Here is a 15,645-nt window from a genome sequence, read left to right as displayed (position 1 = left end):
GAATAGCGGTCAGTAGGTTTCCAGTATAGGGTGGTGTTTATGTGACCATCGCTTATTAGCGCTGTAATGCCCAGGAAGACTGTATATTCCACTCGAAAGCCAAGGTGAGAATATTCATAATCTTATTTTCATAGACAGAAGATAGGCAAAATCATAAAACATTTCTACAGAAGTCTGCTGTTAGCACTGCTTGTGAAACTGGTAAAGAAAAGGATGTTCTTCTCTGATTTCTTTGTTTTTCCATCATGCATGCCTGTAACTTCAGGCTGTTTACTTATCAGACTTGGAATGATTCCATAAATTCATCTGATGCTATAGTTGCCTTACAAAGGATCACTCAAATACTGGAGATGTATAAAATACCCCATAGAGCAACTGAAAAAAAAAAATCTAGCCTCTATGTCCAGAAAAGGAATTCCTAAGCTCACAACAGATGAATATCAAGATGTTCCGACTCCTTTCCAAAGTGGACCATTTCCTTGCATTTCAAAAAGCTTCAGAGGATTAAAAACAAAAAACAAACAACGTATAGTATCAAACATCCAAGAAATGAGAGGAAGAATGTTATGGAGATCCACATCAGTATTTCCTCAAGTTTATGTGAATAGGCGGGAGCACAGGGGAAAAAAAAAGATGCAGTAAACTGTGGAGACTTTTAGAATGTGGCATGGTTGCAAGGAAGTGGGGCAGCGAGACCACGGATTGCCACTTCCCTGAAGCAGGGCTCAGACTTTAGAGGTTTGGAAAGCACCATTTTTAAAAGGCATAAGCAAATACATTGTCAAGATGGTTCACTCTGTATTTGATGGGGAAAAGTTGTTTGTGCCAACAGCAGACCTAATGGGGGCAGGAGCGACTGCCACCAACAGCCAGTAGGTGTGTATATCATGCAGTCCCAGATTAACAAATGTGCCCTCGGTACAGTTGCACAAGGCTCTCAATTAAAGGGGCACCCTGACCAGGTTTGTGCCTAGGGCTGCCACCAGGCCAGTATTTAAATAGCCTGAACAGTTCTCCTCCTGCACTGCTGGTTGCAATGTGCCACTTTTTTTCCCCACTCAATCTCTACCTGCATAGCAGCAGCTCTGTGTGCATCCATATTCCCACTCCCTCCCCCCCCCCCACCCCGCTGCCCTCCATTTCCCTTATTCCCCATAGCAGGGGCTCTCTAGGACCCCACCCCATTCCTCCTCCCCCCATACCAGGGGTCCCTCAATTTCCCCCGATGCAGGGGTTCTGTTCACATTCCATCCCAGTCTTCCCCCCATATATCAGGTCCCCTTATCTTTCCCTCCTGGCCCTGCAGCAGGGGTTCTGTGTGCCCTCTTATTCTCTTTTCCCTTCCACCATGGTTCCTGATTCCACACACACCCAACATAGTAAGGATGGTTGCACACCCTCATTCCCTTCCTCCCCCCTCTTACTATTCTTATAGTATAGTACTATTCTTATTCCCCAAAATCAGTAGGGTTCTGGCCATTGAACTTAGAGCATTCCCTGAAATTTTAGAATCAATCATTTGGATGTGGATACATTACACAGAGCCAGACACTGAAATGCCACTGAGTTGAGTGAAAAGTCTTCACGGGCTCTGGGCTCAGTCAAAAAGAGCAAACAACGTATTTCTTCGTTAAGAAAAGCACTCCAATTTTTAATCAGCAGAATTACTGTACATACACTCAGGGGTGGCATTCAACCATTTAGAATGTAAAAGGGACGTGACCCCTCAAGAAACAAGACACAGAACTGTTTTTAAATATTATAGTATTCCAATCTAAAGTAAGCCATGTTATATGAAATTAGATATTTTCTCCCAAAACAGAAAGAGAAAGTGTGCATGCACTTGGATGTAATCCTATTGAAAAGAAACTCCTAAATATTTTTTGCAGTCGTGCAAGAGCAGAATGTCCTTCAGGATGGATTGCCCTAAAGCACCTCCTGAGGCAACACGTGGTACTCCTGGTGGTCCCTGCCTTAGCCCACAAGTTTTGGCTGGCTACTTGGAGCTGGGTAGCCTGTGCCATAAGCTCAGGCTCAGTTTCTATACAGTTAAATGAAAATAAAAACTCATATGTTGGCTGTATGCTCCTTAAATAAAAGAACTGCAGAGGCAAGCACTTAGCTGCAGTTCTTTAAGGCAATGCGCTAGCTAGCACTGAAGAGCTCCTCTCCCTCTGTCCTAGTCTCACCAGCTCTATCACGGAAAAAAAAGGTGCAGGCAAGGCAAGCCTTCTTAATTGGCCTGCTGGCTCCTGATTGGTCAGTGTTTCCTCCTGGCCATTCTAAGCCTCTGCAGGACTAAATCTGATTGATAGACAGGCGTGAGCAGGGGAGTGTCAAGGCACCAATGACTCCAGCAGAAAACAGAGAAGGGCCAATAGACTCCACCACATCAGACATTACAATGAGAAAGTTCTTGCATACGCAGTCAGATACAGTAAAGCAGATGATCGCTCTGTGGAAAAGAATGATCACATGGTACTAAATAAGGCTTTACTTAATGCCCATAATAGCCTGGAAAAGTGAAGCACTATCACATTTCAGCAACAACAGAAAGGTACGAATGAATGCTTTAGCACCTTTTGCTAATTTCACACAGGAAAAAAAAAACAAAACAAAACATACCTTCCATGTGTGGGGTAAGATACTGTGCATACTGTTTACAACATAAGCCTATAAATCAATATAACTATAAAGCTGATCTGTTTACAGCCTTTGCTATGCTTTTATAATTAATGTTTAAATTAACTGTATTTTCATTCTAATTTTATAAGTTATTAGAGCACTGATAAGAAAACCAGTGGACATTAGCCAGTATCATGCATGTATTTTAAAATCAGTTGGGTTATAAAGCATTATAATTGGGATAACACTAATTCATAACCCACTGAAACTGTAAAGCAAGGTTGTAATATGCATATTGCAGACATTATAATAATTGTTTTGGTATCTACTTGTCACATTAAGCACATTCAGTATACACTCCATAGCGATTGCATAACAATGAATTTGAGAGTTGTTACTTTGAAACTTTTAGTAAAAAATGTCTTGCCCCATTTGAACTCTCAGTAGATCTAATCTTATCAAGTTTTGAATGTAATATCAAATAATTATACCTACAAATTCAGTACCTTTCACAGGAGCCCAACTGCGAAATGTAGAGTATGGAATAAACTTGCCTTCTGAATGTTAAAACAAAATTAAAGGAAGCTGTTCTCAGACAAACAATTTGCATTTCCTTACGGATTCAGTGATCCAGAATCAGAAAAGTGTCACTCGGACACCTGTCTAAAACAACAGGGAAAGCATTTATTAGCTAGACTTGCTGTTAGAATGATGCACTTCATTAAGTAAGCGGCTGTCTTAGTTTATACAGGAAACTGTTTTTAATTCTGCTGGACATGTTCAAGCTTTCCTTTCACTAAATTCAAAATGAAGGAAACTTCCAAATTATGGAAGCTAAACATCTGGCACAGCCAGAAAACATTTGCATGTTAATGGCAGAGGAAAAAAAATCCTCTCTAATCGGTTTATCATTTCATTATGATTCTGTAAGTTGTGTAGTAAGAAGCAAACACTATAGATGAATTATGCAATCCTTCAATTTTTATACCAGAAGTAAATGGTTGTCTTGTTTTCCTTTTATCTTGAAACTACTCCTGCCATTCCCTTTTACTTATAACCCAGACATTGATGATGCTATCGTTAAGGCAGTGTCACCGCTGCCTTTATTTAATTTAAATTACCTCAAGTTGCATTTTTCAGGGGACAATTATTATTAAACTTTGTCCTACATAAAAATGAAGCAGTTGATTTTCCACTGCCTAACATCTTATTTAGTCATTTACACATGAGCCAAGTGAGTGCAAAGCAAGTGTAAATTATTCTAAGTCACAATAATAATGTTTCACACCAACTTTCAGAGGTTTAAATACTAAACAAGATGCAAAACAGCAAACACTCAGTCAGACCTTAAGCATCAGTTAGTATACATTTATTTTTATTTCTGTTTTAGTGGATTTAGTGCTTGTAGCACGATGTGAAAGGCACTGAACGTACAGAATAGATACAGCACAGACAACCACAATAAAGACTTCCTATTCTAGCCTACTGCAGTTGCAACTCTGCTACAACTCTGATCTGGACATATCCCATCCAAATGCAAGCAGAATAGTTTACTCGATCATGATCATTTAGTCATAACCCTCCCTGCTAAGGTTTCATTTTAAAAAGAGTGCAAGAGTGTTAACTGTGTTAGATATATCCACCTATTAGGAAATTGACTGGGAAACCAAATTAATTTCTCATAAGACATCCAGAACCAATCATATCAAATTTCAACCACATGTGCACCTATACATAATTAGACTGGCTCTGCAACCCATCACTGATTCCCTGCTTAAGCAGATGCTCTACAGTCTTGAGCAGAGTACACAGATTCTCAGCTAGTGCCCAAACCTACATTCATGGTATTTGGCTTTAGTGTTAATCAAAAACCAATACAAAAAATTAACCTGAGCCTAAATTTACTCCTTGAGTTTGACTCCCTCCAGATAACTCTAGCTTCTGCTAAGCAGAAATTAGGCTTTATCCTAAGTGTAGAAGAGTATGGGAAATAGCGGTTGCTAGTGTGAGAAAAAACAATGAGGAGTCCTTGTGGCACCTTAGAGAGTAACAAATTTATTTGGGCATAAGCTCTAAGGTGCCACACGGATTCCACATTGTTTTTGCTGATACAGACTAACATGGGTATCCCTCTGAAACCTGTCAGTGTGAGAAAAGTTGGCAATAGTAAGATGGGAAAATTGAAGTTTGCAAGGACATAACATTTTAATAAAAGTCAATCTACATAGATAGTATGGAAAGGACATTGGTGCAGATGTGAATTTAAATAATGTGTAATGTCAACAACCAACCAGTGAGGAGGTGGCAGACACATGACTATGGTAATAGGTGGGTTTAATGTTAATTAGTATTATAATGGGTTATAAAAGGAGCAGTTTTGTTAATATTGGCATGAGCTCTGATTAATATCAAAAGGGTACTGTTAGGTTCCAGGATTATAAGTCTGTACTTAGCCTGTGTTGTCAGTGGACTGATCGCCCATTGATACACTATTTCATCTTTTACTGAAAGTATAACTAATATTGTACAGTAATTGCATGCTTGTTTGATTAACTAGTCATTTTTCTTTTGACTAAAGAGGGGGTTTTACCATTCAGAGTCCTCCACTAAATACATTTTCTGTAACTGACCTAGAGGTTCAAACTGAAAACTAAGCTGAGTTTTATTGCACCCTTATTTTAAGCAACTAGTATTAATTGGTAACATTTCAACATAAAGGTTACAAACCCCGTATTCTTTGGTTCGTTAATACCACCATGGATGTTCAAAGGTGGGTGCGAACTAAACTTGTTACACTGAGCCAACAAAAATTAAGGAACTTTATGCAGGACTCTTAATTTACTGAGAGGTTAGATCATTAGAAGAGCCTTGGCACCCTGTTATGACCATCTTCTATAGAGTGGTATCAGCAAGTGAGGCAATGCATAAAGGGATGTGCTATCACTCATAGTTAGGACAAAGCTAAGACAGTCAAACTGGGCTGTGTTAGTCTTTATGCACACTGCAAAAAGAAGAAGTTCATGAAAGCAACAGTATACCAGCTGAAGCCACTGACAGGGATTAAACACCATTAGCTATTTAGTTAGTAATTGAGTTTAACCACATGGTACATGCTAGTGCTGCCTGTTAGGTTAACTATAAGAAACAGATAGCTATCTTTCTGTAACTTGTTCTCAGGGATGTTACACATGTCCATTCATTCCACCGTAGGTGCATGTATGCCCAGTTGTCAGAGAACTTTTTTCCCTGAGCAGTACCCCTCAAAGCAGCTTGAGTGCCCTCTGCCATTCTATGCCACTACATGCAGATGTAAGAAGTTGGAGTCACCCCAGCCTCCCTGCAGTTCCTTCTGACCGGATCGATTCCTACAGAGAGGGGAAGGAGAGCAGGTTATAGAATGGACATGTGCAATGCATCTTAAAGAACAATGGTATGAAAATGTAGGTAACTGTTTCTTCTTTGAGTGATTGCAGATGTCCACTCCACTGTAGGTGACTCACAAGCAGAATAGCCTAGAGGTAGACTTGGACTCTACTAAGAGATTGGAGAAAAGCACATCCAAAAGCAGCATTACTCCTGGACTGATGGGCTATAACATAATGAAAACTAAATGTCTACACTGACAACCAAGTTGCCACTTTGCAAGTGTCCAGAATAGGTACTTGAGCGAGAAAGTCTGATGATGATGCATACACCCTAATCAAATGGGCCAACACCGTAGTTGGTGAAGTCGTATTAGCCAACTGGTAGCACAAACATATGCACAAAGAAATACAGGATGAAATCATCCGAGTGCAAACTGACTGGACCATCACTCTCTTAGCAGTCACAACAAACAACTGTGTTTAGTTGTTAGTACAGTCCAGGTAGAAATCTAAAGCTGGTTTCACATCTGACAAATGAGGTTTCTCCATCTCTGAGTATGAAGCTTCTGAAAGCAAGTCAGTAAATAAATTGCCTGATTAACTTGAAAACTGGAGATCACCTTTGTCAAGAACTTAGGGTAAGGGTGAAGGTAAACTTTATCCTTGTGGGAAACCGAATAGGGAGGCTCTGACACCAGTTTCCAGGTGTGTATGACAGCACACATGGTGCCTATTCACAATGAACTCAGTCTCTTGTGACACTTAGACACAACAGAACAAAGATAAGGAAAAACTCCCACACTAGGCTCCATCCTTAACTTAAACTTCCTTGCTTAAGATCAGAGCCTTCATGTTGTTTAAACATATTCTCTGTTTGTGATGACAATTTCATAGAATCAAAGAAGATTGGGGCTGGAAGAGACCTCAGGAGGTCATCCAATCCACCCCCGTCCTCAAAGCAGGACCAACTCCAACTAAATCATTTCACATCTGCCTAATGCTTCCAGCAGAGAGGATTGTCACAGAATGCCATACACCAGTAAATAAATACATGAATACAAAAAACAAAGCTTAAAAAAGCTTTCCAAAGAATATTAAAAATCTTTTACACCACAGTTTTACAGGAGTCTACCTTACTGGCAAAGCTATCATACCTGAGCAAAGATGATATGAGGTGGCAATACAATTATTCCAACCAGTGATTTAACACAAATAGATAGCTATAAAGCAGGTATCAAGCTCCAAAGTTTTCTACAGCCTGCACATTCACATTCAAAGGAAACTTTTGAAACACTGATTAGGACTAATGTTCTAGCCTTGGCACATCATTACAACAGCTGAGAGAGGAGCACTTCATCATTAAGTAGAACACTGCTCTTATTTAATTGCATTCTTATTTGATAGGGCTGTGACTCCAAAGCCAGGTGGATTATATTGCTGAAACCTGAGGACTAGCACAATAGATGTACGCATCAAATAACACTGCCAACTGTCCTCCAGTCTCCTTATATATATAAAAACACAAGTTTAATTCAGCTCAGAGTAGTTGAAATTATATATATCTGAAACTCTCTAGTGTCAGGCTTGCAGTACTTCACATCATAGTTAATTCTTACAACATACCACTGCTGCTAAGTTATTTGTTCTTTTGTCATAGAAAGTATCAACTCCACCCCCTTCCATATTAGCTTACCATATTTGAAAATTAGCTGACTTTAAAAGCAGCAATGAAATATGGATTTAAAGTTAATCTTACACAAGCTGAACATATTATCCTCTTGTAACAGCAGCATTTAGATTTGCAGTGTATATTAAATTAAGAGTAAAGACATTTTATCAGCAAATCACTATATTCAAATTTACCAAATTGGATTTAATTCCATAATTAGATCTTATTCTAGTAGATGTATTTGCTAACACCCTATATCAACCCTCTTATATCATAAAGGTGAAACTTTACATATAAACATACCAGTATTGTTTTCAAAATAATGTCCTACAAGTAAAATATTCTAAGAAAATTACTTCAACTACTTTGTATTAAATTCAACACAATAATTATTGTATAGTACAGAGATTAAAGATATCACTTCAAACTGTCTATGTAGATCCATGCAATTAGCTTAATCAAATAGTACCTCTGAAAACAGAAAGAAACAACAAAATGCAGTCTCATGTTTCTTGGTAATCTCCTTATTAACTATTTCCTTTACATAAACATCAAAATCAATATTGACGTAAAAGCCTTGTAATACAATAAGGAAAATAAACATTAGTTCACAGTACAACTATGAATTGATGAGAAAGAAATATTAAGAGCAAAGCATAAAAAAAGAGTTAAAATGCAAAAACATTCATCTTTGGGGAGGGAATGATATTCACATGAAAGGCAGAAGACTGAGTTTTAGGAAGAAGAGTATTCTACCTTCACCAAAATATTTTGTTTTTTACCATCTCATTGTCATTTTTTCCAGCTATAAATCTGAAAGATGATTTAATGTGGCCATCATTACATGCCACAATGATTACCTTTCCAGGTAGTTTAACTCTTCACTTCAATTTAAATAAAAAATAACTTACTTAGCAGTTTAAAGTTTCATGCTTAGACAGCATAGGGTTATACTGCAAGTTTTTTCTGCCAAGCCTGTTTACTGAGCATCTTCAGAACATCCAATTTTCACTATCTAGTTTCAAGATGAACATAAAACATAATTACTGTAAATTTTGAAACAAACATTCAGCAGAATATAAAAAAAATAGTAACAACAAAAATACCTTGTATTAGACCAGAAAGCACACAATCATTCTCCATGTTCTGCTATGCATTCCAACTGCTATAGTTATCACAAGCAACTAGCCACACGTTTCTAGCAGGATTTTGTCTGCCCTCTATCTGCAGCTATTAGTTTGGCATATTGATTCACTAGCACTGAAGCAATAGCAATTAGTTGTCCTGCTCTCACAGCAAACAGTGGAGAGGACTAAAACATACAGTGACCACTATGCTCTTCACACCAATTAGGAGCAGCTACTCCAGCCCAAAAGACAAATTGATGTCCCACTAATAATCAGTGCTAGCTTCTTTAATGCATTGTGTCCAATCAGCTTTTTCTAGTGGCTCTGTTTGCTTTTTCTACCTCAGTGGCAAAGGAGCCCAGCAGCTTACATTCATTTACAATATCATTTGACAAGAAAGACGTAATCTCTTTAAAGCCCTTCTCACCACAGGCATTACAGCTAGTTAAATCTACATTACCCTAAATAAAGTCAACCAAATCACTGGGTAGAAAGAAAAGTAAAAGATTTTTTTTTCTAGTTCCCTTATTCTTTTATTCATCTTCATTAAATTACAAAAGCCATTTGTTAAAATTCTCTCTTTCTGCAAAAAGTATACAATACAGTCTTTTAAAGTGGAAATAATGTAAGACTGCACAGAAACAAATCAATCTTATTAAGATGTGAATGTTCAGTAAGAGCAGGTGGGTTTCTACAAAGGGCATTACCCTTTCTAGAGGCTGTGTCCGTAACTGACTAAATGGGAACTGCATGTTGCAAGAATTTGTACTCATCTTTAAACAATGATGCCCGAGTGCAAACAAGTCAGGCTTTTAGCATTCCCTGATGAAAAGTAACTGCACAATCGACAGCAAAAAGACAAACTGCAGTGATGGGGACTGGGTATCTTGGACATCTGCAATGGAATACGGGGCTGTGAGAAATTGAGGATTCTGTCTGTACCAATTCTGAACTATGAATGATTTTATAAAATTGCTTCATGAAACAACTGTGTCATGGAAAGCCTATATGTTTGTGAATCCATCTACCCTAAATTAACAGGGTTGTGTCATGCCTCCACCAAGATACAGAGAGAAGCGAGTGATCAGCACTCTAGGATGGTTTATTCAAAGTTACACAGATTTTATGAAAACAATAATGTGTTTGTACACTACAACAGCTCATTTCCTGATTATGCTTTACCTGTTCTTTGTTTAAGGGACAATAGCAATTTCTAGGGCTGTCAAAGATCCATCTCAAATATAATCTACTTTTTAAAAAAAAATCAGAATTAAATTAAATCTGAATTAAATTAAAATTACTCAAAAAAGTACATTAATACAAAGCGTTCATATTTAATTCATACCCTGTCCTAACTCTGTGTTTATTAACTATGGAAGGAGTGGCCCCACAAATCCCTAATCAGCCTCTGCCCACACCCCATGCGTACCCTAACTATTTAGCTACTGGCTTTATAAAGGAGGCCTCCACTCACCCCAGCAGTAAGGTGTGCCACTGCCTTTCTGGCAAGAAAAAGCTGAGGCACCTGACTCTAGGAAGGGTTCCCAGATACGGATCCTAAGTGGATAGGTGCCTGCCTTCAGCTCAGGCTTAGGCACCTAAATGGGTAACGGGCAGGGCTTAGGACACATTCCGCTCCATGGCATCTGCTATTGGCTGATTTAGGTTGCTCACTGATTGGCATCCTGGCTTTTGTGAATCCCATTCTTAGGTGCCTATCTTTTGCCAGGCACTGTATAGGAAGCTCAGACTGGGACCTTTCAGCATGCAAAAGAGACAACTAAGAGGGGATATTATAGAAGTCTATAAAATCTTGACTGATGTGGAGAAAGTGAATAAGGACATCTTATCTTCTCCTTCACATAACACAAGAACTAGGGGTCATCCAATAAAATTAATAGGCAGCAGGTTTAAAAACAACAAAAGGAAGTATTTCTTCACACAACACACAGTCAACCTGTGGAACTCATTGCCAGGGGATACTGTGGGATGCAACACCATGCTCTGAGTGTCCTTAGTCTCTGTTTGCCAGAAGCTGGGAGTGGATAATATGATTAATCACTTGATGATTGCTTGTCCTGTTCATTCCCTCTGAAGCACCTGGCAGTGGCCACTGTCTGAAGACAGGATACTGGGATAGATGGACTATAGGTCTGACCCAGTATGGCTGTTCCTGTGTTCTTATGCATCTACTCAGGCTTTGTTGATCCCACTGGATGCCTAGGTACCTAAAAGTTGCATTGCAGTCGGCTTTGTGGATTTGGGCTAAAGTGCCTAGGTGAACACAATGCATGTCTACAATCCATCTACTATAGTGCAATATTACAGTCTACTTTGTTTAGTGTTTTTATATACTTGTATAATGATATTTTTCATTTTTGTCTTTTGAGTCAATTTAAGTATTTTATATAATTTGAAGAACCATTTCATATATTATAACTAAGGGACAAGTTGTCTCATTACTGAGTAGTTACTATATTAAAACAGTACGTCTGGGGAAGAGAAAATGAGAAAAAAAACTGGATGTGCTGAAGGTTGGATGGAGGTCTTAATGACACTGGGACCTATTTCCTGTTAATAGCTAAGGCCCTAAGCCTGCAAATCCTTACAAACATGCCTGACTTTAACTATGTGAGTAGTCCCATTGAAGTCAATGATACCACTTTCATCAGTACATTTTATGCATGTGCCTAAGTGTTTCCAGGGGTAAAGCCTAAATTGGCTGGTTTAATTACACTGGGACAAAATGCTGGATCATTTTACATGTAATCTGATTAAACATTTTGACTATCTTGCTGAAATGAAATTTATTTTCTCACTTTTAGAGAAGAGCAACTTAGTCATTGTAACTAAAGTGACAGGGGGGGGAGAGGGTTAGATTAAAAATTGCTCCTGGCTTTGATCTTGTACTTTCAATGTAGTTGGTTTGCTCCTGGAGTAAAGGTTTTGGCCGAGTTATAAATCCCTGAAAATAGGAGTTTATAATAAAATGCTGACAGACTCTTAACTGTAGTAATACTAGTAGGCTCATTAAAGTGTACTTCAACAAAAAAAACTCTTTGTGACCAACTCCAGTTGAAGTGAATTTTTAAGTACAACGTGATAAAAAGTAAACCACATTTGCATAAAGACATGTCACAATGACCCACATCTGATCTGATTCTGCTGGCACTTCTTTCGTTGTTATTGCTGCCAACAGGCAGGGTGTAAGGAAACCTGATTGTAATTCAGATTGGAAGAAGTAGTGAGCTCTGGGATCAGCTACATAGAGGCCGGCAATCTGTCCATCTGTTCACAGTGAGGGATTAAATTAAACCCCATTGAGCTTTCATATTCACAAATCCAGGAACAGTAGCAATTGGTTATTAAACAAATTGAAGTTTGTTGTGTTTACAGTTTTATCTCAAATTGGCATCAAGGCCAGTTCGTGCTGCATATTTCAGATTTTTCCCCCCTTCAACAGTTTACTTATTCTTTGGATCTATATAAATATTGCTTGGAATGCAGAATAGCAGCTTCTTGTGATTTTTCATCCAGTTTTTATTAGAGTAGATTAGATCTCTTAGAATAGATCTGTTACTCTAAAATAAAATCATAAAGCTAATTTTATTGGCATTTATGTCACATTTTTTCTGAAAAGTGCATCTCATACACTTTATACAGCAATGAATTACAAATGTGTAGTACTCTAACTGTATACAAACAGTGAGCTACATTCCAATTACAGCTGTGAAGATTGCCACAAACGTTTATATTCATGCCAGTTCATCTTTGCTGGGATGAATTGAGTGAGAAAAGCTGGTCAAGGACATGAAAGTTTTTTTTTTTAAACTCTAATTTTGGAACCTTTAGACTCTAGTCAAAGAACTACCAGGTTTAAATACGTGGAAACAGTCCTTTAACTGCTCATCTAACACATAGGTCCTCCATTGACCGTATAACTTGAAATACTTTATTGCAGCAGCAACATTCTCAGAACAATCCTGCCTTGGGTTGGCCAAGTGTATTGTGTTTGGGGTACAAGAAGCCTCTATCACAATGCCTTAGAGCACCTTCATAGGAGCTGGTAAGGGGCACAGATAAAACATTTCAGCCCAGATCCATAAAGGCACCTAAATCACAGATTTAGGTGCTACTGCAATCCACGGAAACCCCACTCAGCTGCTGTCTAACCCTGGAGGCACTTAAACTCACTCAGCACCTAAATTTTGGCTGCAAAAGTCCCCAAGGCACCTTAAGTTTTACTCCTTGCATGGCCTCATACAGTATGAGTGCTCTGTGCACTCCTAAATACCACACAATGTCTGGGGTGGAGGAAGCTGCTTCCCTTATAACCTTTAGCCTAGTGGTTAGGTACTCTGCCAGAATGTGGGAGGCCCTGCTTCAATAGCCACCCACTCTCCAGCCTGAGGAGAAGGAGGAATATGTACAGGCCTTCCCCATTCCTCTGGTAAGTGGCCTAACCATTGCGCTATCAGTATTCTGATAGAGGTTTCTTCCTCACCCCCATTGAAGCTGGTTTAATTTTTATGAATACTTAAATAAGCATTGAGTCAGAGGGAGTATTAATGCCTCTATAGTCATGTGGCTACGGCACTCATGAGAGCAGTGGGAACTCCTGTTCAAGTATCTTCTAATCAGGTGGAGGAAGGAATTGAGTGGCCATCTCCCACATTCTAGATGAGCACCCTAACTACTCCGCTAAAAGCTATAAGGGAGGCAGTCTACTCCCTCAACTCCTAACCCTTTTGCATGGAGTTAGGCAGGTGCCTATGCCATTTAAAAACTCTGTGGGGGTGGGGGACAATTGGGCACAACCCTCTTGTCAGCTTAGGGCTAGCTTAGGTGGCTCCCCACCTTGAATGCTGGCTTTTGTGGATCCCATTGTCAGGAGCTTATCTTTTCCCAGGCATTGTATAGGTAACCTAGACACCTAACACAGGGTTTGTGCAGTCTAGTGATTTTTAAGGTACTTAAATGTTAGGCATAGCAATACTCAGTGTTGCTACTCCATTTCTTTATGGACCTAGACCCTCAGCCTTCTCTAAAGTAGGAATTGATAGGTGTTAGCTAACACATGTGTTAAGCCTAGTATTGACCAGGCTGTCTGCCTTTAACAGGTGTTTAACTGATCAAGCTAAAACCTGTGAGGAATCTCCATAATCCCAGCTAGCCAGATGTTTAGGATGTGGCCAGGACCTCAACTGGTAGGTGACAATGGGGGAGTTGGGTAGACTTTATTTTTTGAAGCACCAATAAGGAGGGCTGTGGAGCACTGATCATGGATCTAGTGCTCTAGTTAGTCACATAACACTGAAAGTGCACTGCCAAGCCAACATGCCTCTACCTTGGCCTAGAGAACACTTCTGAAGTGGAGTATAGTTTAGACTCCATATCCTTTGTTTAGTCTGTGGCCCTATCTATCTCATTGGCAAAGAGCGTGCGAAATCATATCAATTATAATGATAGTTTTGCGAGGTGAACAACTGTTTACTTAGAAACTGCACCGAAACCATCAACTCGTTTCACAAACTATAAAACTAATGATTCTGCTCACTGCTACCATGGTTAGAATTTGAACTGGTGATGAGGTACATAAGAAAGGATATGCTATCCTAGTAACATTAGTCAGCCAGCCACACACACTGCCTAAATGATTTATTAATCCTTGAGCATCAAAAGGATAAAGAAAAGTGAAGGTGACATTGATACTCCCACAAATATTCTTTAGTAAGAGGGAGTATTTTATATGTACAGTATTTTACCCATGTGAACAGTCCCACATCTCATCAGATTTGTCTCCTCTGCTGACTATTGTTGATAAAGTGAGCCTGTACATCAGGCAAATGTCCACTGACTTACTTCTCTACTGATAATGTAACAAAGTATTTTAACTCCTGAAAACTTTATTTTAAATTTCTCACTTCCTTTCTTCACTTTCACCCACCATTTCTAACTGTTGCACTCTTTATGTATTTAGTTAATTATCTACTCTTCACAGCCTAAAGATTTACTCTTCAAATATATTTTACTGGATATTTATATATCTATGGACCATTCATTAATACACTGATTGAAAGCTTTGAACCATGAAAGGCTCACTTCAGAGATGTAGTTTGAGCACCTGACTTGAATACCATAATGTAATCTTACATAATGCTTGTTGCACAGCAAAACATCCCATGAAATTACTTTTAGCAAACTCTGCTGTACAAGTGGAGTTATCATTTCTGTTTGCATTGTTAAATAAAAAACAACACCTGCTTAATAATCCCTATATATTGAAGATTAAAAGAAAACTATATAATGTTTTGTCCAACCTGGATTAAATTTTCCACAGGAAAGAATGGCAATCTCATGCCATGGTACTTCAGGGTGGATCCTGGTATAAATTCCAATATGTAGAAGAAGGGCATTAATTTGGCAGCCCCATTTTCCATATATAAGTAAATTAGCAGAAAGCTCAAAGTCAAATGCATGCTCGTCCCCTGTTAGTCAAAGCCAAATCCCACAGAAGATTAAAGGAGGAAATCCTTACATTCCCCTGGATCCTAAAGCCTGTCTCCTAACAAAAGCATCTGTCTTCTCTACTAACAGTTTATTTAATCTTTTTAGACAACAGTTCAGCCCGTACACCATTTCCACCAGCATCTAAAATAGAAGAGTAAAATAAGACAATACTTTGTTGCCAATCTTGGATTGTGAACTCGTTTTTCTGATGCCTAGTATCAATATATGACTTTGTGCTTCCTTCAGTTAATTCAGTCCTTACCCAACCATTGTTAGATAAAAATTTACAATTTAAAAACAATTTTTTCCACTTTGCAACAATCTCATTGACAGCTGAACATACGATTCT

At 38.7% G+C, this 15,645-nt stretch overlaps 1 protein-coding gene across 6 annotated transcripts in view; it reads right to left on the bottom strand.

Annotated features, from left to right (window-relative positions):
• Positions 1-15,645, bottom strand: part of PCDH15 (protocadherin related 15) — a 1,335,873-nt gene that overhangs the window by 742,924 nt on the left and 577,304 nt on the right. The window lies entirely within an intron of this gene.

This window comes from Lepidochelys kempii, chromosome 7 (genome assembly GCF_965140285.1).
Source record: "Lepidochelys kempii isolate rLepKem1 chromosome 7, rLepKem1.hap1, whole genome shotgun sequence".
NCBI classification, from domain to species: Eukaryota; Metazoa; Chordata; order Testudines; family Cheloniidae; genus Lepidochelys; species Lepidochelys kempii.
This window is presented reverse-complemented; position numbering and strand designations above follow the sequence as displayed.